The 12,904-nt window shown below is 27.9% G+C and overlaps 1 pseudogene; it reads left to right on the top strand.

Annotated features, from left to right (window-relative positions):
* Nucleotides 1–5,797: 5,797 nt before the first annotated feature.
* Nucleotides 5,798–6,943, top strand: LOC146724799 (15-hydroxyprostaglandin dehydrogenase [NAD(+)] pseudogene; annotated as a pseudogene).
* The last annotated feature ends 5,961 nt before the right edge of the window (nt 6,944–12,904 follow it).

Here is a 12,904-nt window from a genome sequence, read left to right as displayed (position 1 = left end):
TTTTTGTTATGATGGCATCCTTACCAGACGAATTGATATCCATCATTCTCGGCTACAAGGATATCACCATCGAGGATATCATTAATTTCCGATGCGTCTGCAAACAGTTTCATTATGCAGCCGACTATCTACAGTATATGGAAAAGAAATTTTTTTAAAGGTAATTCTTTGTTGTTTCCACATTTTGCATGAATAGATCAAACATTGCATCATCGTAGTTTTGTATATATATGTATATTTGAAAATTTTATTTTAAAAATCACAAATATAAAAAATATATTCTAATAAAATAGAATAAAATAGTATATACTAAATAATTATTTTTTAAAAAGAGCAAATCAAATCAATTCTCATAAATATTGGTACCTTTTCCCGCAAGATCCCGATTTGCATTGTGAGTTACATTTGCTTAACAGTTATTGTTTCGAAACAAAATTAAATACATTTACAGAAAATTGGACAATAGCGCGCGTCTATATGGTATTTATATGGTGTCTATATGGTATTTTTTGTAGAAATATACCGATTTTCTATAATTAAATTATGGATTTTTTATAATTTTGGACTATATACGTTCAAAAATCGTCATATAACCTATTTACTTTTCTTTCATTTCCAATCCGTAATGATTAACATATGGAATCAAATAATAAAGTGTGATACTTTTCGGGATATTTAATAAATTTTATATATATATATATATATATATATATTATATATATATTTCTATATTTAAAATTTAATAACAAAATCAATATACATTATTAAAACAAACAGTTAAAAAGACTAATGAACAATGGATATTAGGTGAATCTATTAAAAAAACATTTTTAACAATAAACCCTTCCTTTGTCCATTTTACATTCTTATACATAATAGTAATTTTTATAAATACATTAAATAATGAAATAATTTCTTTCTGTAATTGAAAAATTTTTATTGAAACCACATGTAAACGGTGCTTTTCTACCCATTTTCATAATATAACAAATAAATATATAATATAATATAATTAGAAATTCGAGAGAAATATAATATTCAAATGTATAATATGATAAAATAGAAATAAAATAATTGTAATATTATAAAATTATATAAATTTACTGATTAATTTGTGAAGTATACTAAATACATATAATATGTAAAGCAAATAAAAATTTATAGTTATTTTAAAAACGTATTGCTCTGAATTTTGATTAGTGATGCAACAGTATACTTTTAATATATAATAATTAGAAAGCTTTATTAAATCATTTTTTGTTTCAATTTCAAATGGCCTTCTTTAAAAAAATATTGTGACATATTGTCTAAAAATTATGAAAAATACGAAGAGAATTTTTGAGAAAAACATAAACTTTAAAAAATGGGTTATCAAATATACGAGACAATTTAGAAAATACGTGTCTAAAATGAGATATATGCATTGTCAGACTGAATCTATCGATAATTGTACGAAATTCCTACATATATTTCATTTAGATAATCACTTAGAAATAGATATTATTACTCAGAAAATTTATTATGGTTTAATATTTTCCACATTTTCTTTTTTTAACAATGAGCTTAAAAATTTGCTTACACATTCTCCACGGTAGGATTCTCAATATATTATAATGCTAACAACTTTATAGATTATGTTTTTGCACAGTTTTAATATGTAAATTTTTCAGAAGAACTGACTGCGATTTAACCGAAAGATATTATTACGAGAAACTATTTCACTTTATGAGGAAATATGATTTAAAAAAGAGGTTGCTCAAATTTCATATGTCATATGTCGGAAGACAGATTATGGAACGTCCTGCCATTAATGTGGCACAAAATATTCAAATCCTAAAGGATGTATCTTACGTGTACGTACTAGAATCTTTGGATAATATCGCAATAGAGGTACGAAATTATCTGTAAGAAAAACATCCAGATCATTCGATATTTTCGACGTCCGCTGACATTTTTTTTATTGGAAAAACAATAATATATATGATAATCACTAGAACAAAGCGGAAGAAATTCAGATTATCGATGCACTCAACGAATACATATTTGGCAAATTAAATTTTCGACCGTGCAAAATGAACGATTCAAATTTGGAATACATGTGTATAGATAATGTAAAGTTATATAATGTATATTGTAACAATATGTAGCGTCTAAAAGAAAATCGTGAGCATGGCCATTTGTTTGTTTATATATTAAAAATAATGTCATTCTCTCATTAATTTATTGTAATTTCTGGTATAGGTATTAAAAAGTACCCACCCATACAGCACCGATAGATTGCAAAAACTTTACAACAATCTTTCACCGCAATATTGCAATATTGCAAATTCACTGCAAAATATTGCTACATCATTGCTGTTGAATTGCAGCAATGTTAAAATGTCCGCTTTTTGGAAGATTGCAACAAAATATTACAACAATATTGCAATATGTTATGAGTTTGCAATAATGCATTGTTATTGCAACCATAAACTAATGTTGCATATACAGGTATATAAATGTAAATAAATCATTAATGAAAATACGTTGTAGTTAATTTATATATATTACAATATATAAATTATAGAATTTGGATTACATGCAATATTTCCGAAATATTAATGTCATGTTGCTACAAGTGTGCTGGAATTTTGTGCACTTATATCTCTGCAATGTCTTTATAATGTTGCATTGCAACTTGCAACATTGCAACGTTGCTGCAATATAATTGCAATAATCTGTGCTGTATGGGCAGATAGCCACAGTAATTATTATGACATCATTTTGATGTCAAAATGGATCATTTGCCATCAAAATTCTAATATTTACCATAATGTTTATCATAAATATTTTCTGATATTTATGATAAATATTTATGATCTATTGAATCTAAGACTTCAAAAACATTTATAAAAAATATTTATGATAAATATTTATAAAATATTAAAATAATTATTATAAATATTTTATAAATATTTTATAAATATTCTGTGTTGTCTGAGTCATATATTAATAATGTAATTGCATGGTCTGTTTTTTATAGTTGAACTAGTTGCACTAGAATTTATCTTTTTGTCCTTCCAATTTTTTAAAAATTTAATAAAAATTCCAATTCTTCCACTTTTTTTAAATTATATATTATTATATATTTATACAAATATTAATTATATACCAATTTAAAATTCAAAATAAAAAAAAAATAAATAAAAAGCTCGTGTACATTAAACAAATTATTAAAACATAAATTGATAATAAGCCAACTAAACGAGCAAAAATAAATTATAAGATTTTATTTATTAATTACAACATATCAACATTAAAAAACCGCAAACGTTTTGACTGTACTACAGTCTTCATCAGTACAAAGATAATAACGAATAATCACATTATAAAATCATAAATTTAATATATAAAATAAGTAACATACTCGATTGGATAATATAAAAAACGGACAGCAATCAAACATGTTTACAATTAATATCAGATGTCAAAACGCGAATATAAACCCATTTAATGTGTAAATAAATTATAGATACAATTAAATATTACAAAACTTACGAAACAAAAAATTAATTAATTGGTCAATATACAATAAGAATAACGCGGTCAAAAGATTCACAAAAACATATTCGTCGTTTGTAGGCGGGAAACATGTCAGTAAATCGCTCATCACACCAACAATTTTTTGATAAAATTTCTATGTTTCCAAATTTTGACGACAAACTCAATGAATAACGATTATGCTAAGAAAAATTTTTGGATATTAATGATCTTAATAAAATAAGAACCGAACCGATTAAAAAGATATAAATTCAACTTACAAATTGTCAAAGGAATAAAACGATCGTCCGTATAAGATGTCATGAGTATGCTTAAAAGTCAGAAACAAGACTGGTGCCTCGATACGTTAGAAATTTTTATTTATATAATTCTTTAGCAATGTTTTCATGAACTATGACTCAGCCAGTCTTCCAAGTATATCAAAATAGCTTTCGTCAAGCAACTCGGTGTCCTTATTAGAATTAATGCCATGTTGCTGCTCTTTTATATGTATCATTTCAGATAATTCTTCTCAAGATCTAAAATTTTTACATTATCCCAATCAAATGTGTGTCCATTATTTAGGATATGTTCTGAGACAACCGAGTGTATCTCAGAATCCAATCTAATATTATTTCTGTGTTCTTTCAGTCTAGATCCTAATTGTCTTTTTGTCTGTCCAACGTATGAAACATTGCAGTCATGACAATTGATTTTATAAACTACATTAGAAATTTTTGAACGATCGTCCCTATTCTTCTGAACCCTTATAATATTATTCAATTTCCTAATACATCGATAACCTACTTTTATGTCAGGCTTTTTTATTGTTGACGCGATTAACTCTGAAATTGTTTTTAGTTTTTATATAAGGAATAACAAAATATTTGATGTTTTCATTTTTATTATTACGAACATTAGTAAAAACATTTGTGTCTGTTTTGATTAACTTATTAGCTAAAAGATGTTTCAATCTTTGTTTCGTTTCCAAAAAAATTAGATCAAGAGGATAACCGTTAGATAATAATATATTTATGGCTATTTCTAAATTCTTCTTGTAAAATCTAGGATGTGATAATAATATAGCTCTGTCTAATAAATTATATATTGTCCCTATTTTGTGACAAATAGGATGATTCGAGAAAAAAGAGAGCAGTCTACCCGAAAACGTGTTTTTATGAAACCAATCAAAATGAATCGTATTATCAATTACTTTTATGGAAACGTCTAAAAAACTAATACAACGGTTAACCTCTCGTTCCATTGTAAACTTTAATCTGTCATGATGACTATTAAATTTTTCTACAACATTTGATATATTGTCTGCCGAGGTACACATAATTATTGTATATCGTCAACATAACGAAAGTAAAATGTTAAATCAAAATCCAATTTATTAATTATTGATGCCTCTAAATCTTGCATCACTATATTAGCAATAATTGGGGACAGAGGTGAGCCCATAGGAGCTCCAAACATTTGTTTATAAATTGTGTTATTAAATACAAAAAAGTGGATGTCAATACAAATTTTACAGCATTAATAAAATTACTTTTCGGAATTTGCGTGTGTGGTTCTATAAAATGCCATCTATTGCTGATACCGTTCGAGTATGTTACTCATTTTGTATATTAAATTTATGATTTTATAATGTGATCATTCGTTATTATCTTTGTACTGATGAAGACTGTAGTACAGTCGAAACGTTTGCGGTTTTTTAATGTTGATATGTTGTAATTAATAAATAAGACCTTATAATTTATTTTCGCTCGTTCAGTTGGCCTATTATCAATTTATGTTTTAATAATTTGATTAATTATATATTTATATATATAATCATATATATAGGAACGATATATTTAATTCGACCCAAACTCTAGCCAAGAAAATTTTTTATTTTATTTCCACTACTTATTGTAGAAATAAAATAAAAAATTTTCTTGGCTAGTTTGGGTCGAATTAAATATATCGTTCCTATTTCAAATACCACTAGCGACGTTTTAAGTATTTAATTTGATAATCATATATATTTACATATATTGTCTTATATATATTTATATATGCTTATATATGGACTATTGTCTCCCGGAAAGTTATCACAAAATAAATTTTTAAATGTAAATAACGTCATAAAATTTTACATAACTGATAAGCGATGATACGAAAGATAATTTCAAAATACTTGCAGCGAATACTCCTTTATCCCTACTAATGTTAATTAACGAATCGAGAACGACGAGTCAGCGCGATAAGCATATATTTTTATGAAACTCATTACGTCATTTATTCAACACTTCATACTACTATAAGTAACTTTGCAGTACGCATTACGATTGTCTGCAAGCAAGATGGATAACGTACGGAATAAGACAGTAATGATTACCGGAGGAGCTGCCGGATTAGGCTACAAATTCGCAGAAATATTACTTCAGAATGGTGCCAAAAGTGTTGCGATAATCGATTTGCCGACATCGAATGGCGAAAATGCAGCGACTACGTTGAAGAAGGAATTTGGAAAGAGCCGTGCTGTCTTCATTGCATGTGACGTGGCAAAGGCAGAAGATCTAGAAAAGGCATTCAATAGAGTCATTGATGCGTTCGAGACTCTTGATATTCTAATCAATAATGCTGGCATTTTGAATGAGCACAATTGGCATCAGGTGATCGATATCAATGTTACGGCGCTAATTCGCAACTCGTATCTGGCCCTGGACCACATGGGAAGACACAAAGGCGGCAAGGGAGGTTTAATCGTGAACGTCTCATCTATAGCTGGATTAATCGCTTATCCTCCAGCACCGGTATATGTGGCTTCGAAACACGCCGTTCTTGGATTCAGCCAATCTTTGGCAGGTCTATACGACAAGACTGGAGTGCGAGTTCTTATAATGTGTCCAGGTACTACGAAGACGGCAATAATTGTCGACTTAAAAAAAAGATTTCTCCCCTTAGTCGATGCAAAATACTCCAGTAAGTTTGACGCTCTACTTGGCTCGGTTCAGTCAGTCGATTACGTGGGTCGCGCGATGCTAGCTCTCATCCAAAAAGGTGAAAACGGAGCGGCCTGGGTCAGTGAGAATGAAAAATCACCTTATGCCGTAGACTTTCCTCATTATTCAAAGCGATCTTTATCTGTAGAAAGTTAACATTTGATAACTTGTCTTATCTTGATCAATTTGCACAGTAATAGTTTATTCGTAACTATCAATAAATACATAACATTGATGTAATTGATATGATAAAATCAATAAATATATAACATTAATGCGTAATTAATATAATGAAAATATGTAACATTGATGTAATTGATTAAATATAAAACATTATTGTATTAATTATGAGTAAGTAAAATTGAAAATGTGAATATGGAAAATATGAATAATCTAAGATATGTAATATTAAAATATAACACCTTTATTTCCAAGAGTTCTAAGAATTATTTATAGAATCATGCGATTATTTATCGGCAATATTTTATTTGTTCAGATCACGTAAGTTGCAAAAAAAAACTTTGTGTGTACGTATGTATGTATACCATATATGCACACCCACATTTGTGTTTAGATTTAAATATTTTAAAAATTATTTGATCTCCACCCTTGTAGAAATTTATCACTAGTAACGCCAATTAATCATTTATTTCGAGTATTTAAAATACTGATATACAGTAATTTAAGCACTCGAAATAAGTGATTAAGTACTCGAAATAAGTGATAAATTAGCGTTACTAGTGATAAATTTTTATAAGGGCAGCACTTCAATTTGGCATACAAGTAAAATAAAATTACACTTTTATTTACTGTAATTTTTAGAAAAATTCATAAAGTATTTCATTTTTTACAAAATTTTTATTTTTTTTAGAAATGTCAGTGGTTGCTCTAACTTACGTAAATTTTAAAATATCTTGATAATTTTTTTAATATAAATAGATTATCATCAAAAAATAGTTTGTATTGAATTTGACGAGGTTCGATGAAAGGGTTTATTTTTTATAAAATTTTGAATTTTTTAAAAAATGACTTGTTGCTCTAACTTTTATAAATTTTAAGATATGGGGATAAATTTGTTTACATGTGAATAGACTATTATTTAAGAAGGATTGATATTGAGTTTAGCAATGATCCGTGAAAATACTTCATTTTTCATAAATTTTTTTAAGAAGTATGCATTTTTATTTATCACAAATTTTGGAATATTGAACAACTATTTTTACATGAATAAAGTATAATTAAAAGATATTTGGTGTTGAATTTAACACCATTTGGATCGGTAAATTATAAAATTTTGAATTTTCCAAAAAAATTTTTTAAATTTTATGAAATAAATGTAGGAGAGTGAGTACATACATACACATATACATATACATTTATCTAACTTTTCAAAAACTACTTTATGTAAAAAAAAGTGCAAAGTTAAACTTTATAAAATTATCAATTTTTCAACAAATTTTATTAATATCATATTAATTTTATTAATATCAATTTTTATTAATATCATATTATAATAAATGCATATCACAAGAATTGAAAACAGAGAAACAAAAATTTAATATTTACTTTAAACATGTTTGTTTTATTATGTGTATATACATATGAGATATTCAGAAAATTATACTTTTGTATAATTAAGAATAGATTTATATTATATATAATGCCATGTAACAAATATACAAGTTGTAGATAAAAATAATATTATAATTAGAAGAAAATTTTATGTCTAATATGATGTTTGATAAGTGAACAATTATCAAATAATATGTTTAAAAATCAATTATTATAATTATAATACAATTTTACTGTCTATACCACGTATATGTAATTACATATTATGTATATCGATTATATCGTGTCGTGTCGAAAAACCAATTCGTATTATTTTCAATTAGCGCTATTATTCATCAAGATTTTAATACTATATAATCAGAGGCATCAATGAGACTTTTTAAATTATGATCAATGTATACTCGATATTTAACGTGATTAAATACTGTTTGTTAATTGATATATAGTAGTAATATCATCAGCATATACATATATATATGAATTAAATTGAATTAAATAAAAAACAGTGCCTATACTTTTTAAAATTTGCACAATGAAAATTGTTGAATAAATGAAAAACATAAAATCTAGTTTGAATACACTGTAAAAAAATTTTGTGTAAAATTACAACTATTATAGTGGGTAATAATAGGACCCACTCAGAGATGCTGATTAATTAATTACTTTTTTAATTAATTATGACATTTAATTACAAACAGAGGTAATCAAATGTAATCAAAATATTTTGAATTGACGATTAATTTTAGAAAGATTAATTAGAGATTGTTACAATGACGATTGATATAAGCTAGATTAATCGAAGATCGCTTAATTAACGATTAATATGATCGAAGTCAATTGAAGGTTATTTAATTGACAATTGATAGAAACGAAATTAATCGGAGAGCGATTGATTAAACGATTAATACAAGCTAATTTAATTGAAAGTTTTTCAATTAAACGATTAATATGAGTTACTTTTAATTAGAAGTTGTAGACTTTAATGGACGATTGAAAAAAACAGATTCAATCGAAGACAATTCAATTGACAATTGATTTGAGCAGAAACAATTAAAAAGTATATAATTAACGATTAAATATAGCAAATTTAATGCGAATCTCTTCCATTAATGATTGACTTAAGAAAATCGATATAATTTCTCTATTTCCATTAATTAACTATGTGTAACGATTAATAAAATTTAAATCGAAGATGTTTGATTGATGATATTATAACATGACTGAATTTAAATTTAAATAAAAATAGAGAAATTATATCGATTTTTTAGAACAACTGGCGATTTAACCGAAAGATATTATTACGCGAAACTATTTCACTCTATTAAGAAATATGATTTAAAAAAGAAATGGAATGAAATAAAAAATCACATAAAACAAACTTTATGGAGTGGGCTGCCATTCCTAGTCAGAAATAATCGGTCGAAAAGACGTCGAATCGATATCGATTCGACCAATTCGACATCGATTCGACGTCGATTTAACTATCATTTCTAGCTGGGTTATTGTGGCACTAATTATTTAAATCCAAAAGGATGTTTCTTATGTGTACATACTAGAATCTTTGGATAATATCGCACTAGAAGTACAAAATTATCTGAAAGAAAAACATCCAGATCATTCGATATTTTCGACGTCCGCTGAAACTTTATCCTATTGGAGAAACAATAATATAAAAGATAATCACTGGAACGAAGCGGAAGGAATTCAGATTATCGATGCACTCGACGAATGCATGTTTGGCAAATTAAATTTTCGAATATGCAAACTGAAAACACAAATCTGGAATACATGTATATAGATAATGTAAGTTATATTATGTATATTATACATGTATGTAGCGTCAAAAAGAAAATCGTTCTGTGAGCATGGCTATTTGTTTGTTTATATATCAAGAGACACGGTAGTGTCTCGCGACCAGTTAAGGGCGTAGCCGAGACACCGTGTATCTTAACGCGAGTCGGACATTTGAGTCTATTATAAATTTCGAATCCTTAATAACGGCTAAAGTAATCGAGTTAATACTAGACTTAATCGATAGATTGAGTTCGAATTATATAATAAAAGTGTCTTTATTTATGCTCTACGTGATTAGTAAGCAGAGATATATAAATGCAAAGTCGAAATATGAACAATTTCTTTTAAGAAACGTCCCCGTCATCATTATTATTATCATCATCGACCACGCATACATAGTAGTATCGTGCTACACGTATTCACACGTATGATGACACTTTTATTATATAATTCGAACTCAATCTATCGATTAAGTCTAGTATTAACTCGATTACTTTAGCCGTTATTGAGGATTCGAAATTTATAATAGACTCAAATGTCCGACTCGCGTTAAGATACACGGTGTCTCGGCTACGCCCTTAACTGGTCGCGAGACACTACCGTGTCTCTTGATATATAAACAAACAAATAGCCATGCTCACAGAACGATTTTCTTTTTGACGCCACATATATGTATAATATAACTTACATTATCTATATACATGTATTCCAGATTTGTGTTTTCAGTTTGCATATTCGAAAATTTAATTTGCCAAACTGCATTCGTCGAGTGCATCGATAATCTGAATTCCTTCCGCTTCGTTCCAGTGATTATCTTTTATATTATTGTTTCTCCAATAGGATAAAGTTTCAGCGGACGTCGAAAATATCGAATGATCTGGATGTTTTTCTTTCAGATAATTTTGTACTTCTAGTGCGATATTATCCAAAGATTCTAGTATGTACACATAAGAAACATCCTTTTGGATTTAAATAATTAGTGCCACAATAACCCAGCTAGAAATGATAGTTAAATCGACGTCGAATCGATGTCGAATTGGTCGAATCGATATCGATTCGACGTCTTTTCGACCGATTATTTCTGACTAGGAATGGCAGCCCACTCCATAAAGTTTGTTTTATGTGATTTTTTATTTCATTCCATTTCTTTTTTAAATCATATTTCCTAATAGAGTGAAATAGTTTCGCGTAATAATATCTTTCGGTTAAATCGCCAGTTCTAAAAAATCGATATAATTTCTCTATTTTTATTTAAATTTAAATTCAGTCATGTTATAATATCATCAATCAAACATCTTCGATTTAAATTTTATTAATTGTTACACATAGTTAATTAATGGAAGTAGAGAAATTATATCGATTTTCTTAAGTCAATCATTAATGGCGTTATGCCTCTCATTATACTTTAATTATTATCATTTATAACTGTTTACAATTATTAATTTATAACTGTCTTCTGTTCTTCAATAATTTTTCAAGAAATCTTTCATTCAGGAAAAGGAAATTCTTGTTCTCAAGAGGACAGGATAGAAGAAAACTGAAATAAACAACAAGATTCAGAAAAAGGAAATCGAATACCTGAAGAAAGCAGGATAGAAGAAAACTCACAGTATATATATCTTTAGTTTCATCTCCCTCTCCCTCTCTTCCTCTCTTCCCCTCCCCCCCCCCTCTCCGTCTATCTCTCCGTCTCTCTCTCCGTCTCTCTCTCTCCGTCTCTCTCTCCGTCTCTCTCTCCGTGGCTGCTTTGCACCGATAAAGAGTGGCTGCTTTGCGCCGATAAATTATTACATATTTCAAAAAAATATATATAAATAATAAAAATGTCTATAAAGACAAAAAGATATAGAATTTTATCTCCTGAGGATAAAAATATAATTGTTCGAGGTAAATGGTTAACTGATAAACATATGAAACATTTTGATTATTTGTTACAAAATTTTTCAGATTATAGACCTGTCGAAACATGGCGATTACAACTTCCTGATACGATTCAGCCTATGCCAATTGATAAAAAACATACAAATATTACATAGTTCGTCAGGTCCATCAGATGGACATTGGGTGTGCAGTTACTACGATACAAAAAATATATTTATTTATGATTCATTAAATAATAAAAAATTGCATAGACATCATGAACAATTCTTGAAAAGATTATTTCCAACATATAACTTCGAAAAAAATTCTGTCCAATTTCCTACTGTACAATACCAACCAAACAGTAGCGATTGCGGAGTTTTTGCAATAGCCTTTGCAATTTCATTGTTATTCAATATTAAACCCGAAAAAATAAAATATGATCATAGTTTAATGCGTTTGCATTTAATTCAGATTTTTGAATCTAATGTTATTGAGCATTTTCCACAAAATCCACAATATGCTCCTCAAAAGGTGCTTCCATTAGCAGTAATAAAAGCAAGAGAGATTGAAGCATCTCGTAAACGTACTATACGTCAATGTGAGACGGAACGACAATATTTGAATCGGTTAGAAGAGCAACGTCATATTTATCAACCTGAAAAAGAGTTAAATAATAATCAATTTCAATTAACAGAAAATAATTCAAAGAATTTAATGAAAACAAACAATGATATTTATAAAGAAACTAAGCAGCATGACTTGGAAAATAATTGTGTAAATAAACGTGCACGCTATTCACAAGATTTAGAACAAAATCAGGCTAAACAACATGATTTATATGAGCAAGATTCCAAGAATAATTGCATTGAACAGCACGATCTGTATAAACAGAGCTTAGAAGATAGACGCGCTAAACGACGTGATCGTTATAAACAAAATATAGAAGACAATCGCGCTAAACAGCGCAATCGATATAGACGAAATTTAAAAGATAATCGCGCTAAACAGTGTGATCGTTATAAACAAAATTTAGAATACAATCGCGCTAAACAGTGTGATCGGTATAAACAAAATTTAGAAGATATAAAAAAAACTATTAATCTCGGCTCGAATTATTGTGTTACAATAAAAATAAAATCTCGACGGCAATCGGAGCCTATGCGGAT

This window comes from Nylanderia fulva, unplaced genomic scaffold (assembly GCF_048542155.1).
Source record: "Nylanderia fulva isolate GAGA-0341 unplaced genomic scaffold, ASM4854215v1 Scaffold116, whole genome shotgun sequence".
In the NCBI taxonomy this organism is placed as follows: domain Eukaryota; kingdom Metazoa; phylum Arthropoda; class Insecta; order Hymenoptera; family Formicidae; genus Nylanderia; species Nylanderia fulva.
The sequence above is the reverse complement of the archived record's forward strand: the minus strand, read 5'-3'. Positions and strand labels throughout refer to the sequence as shown.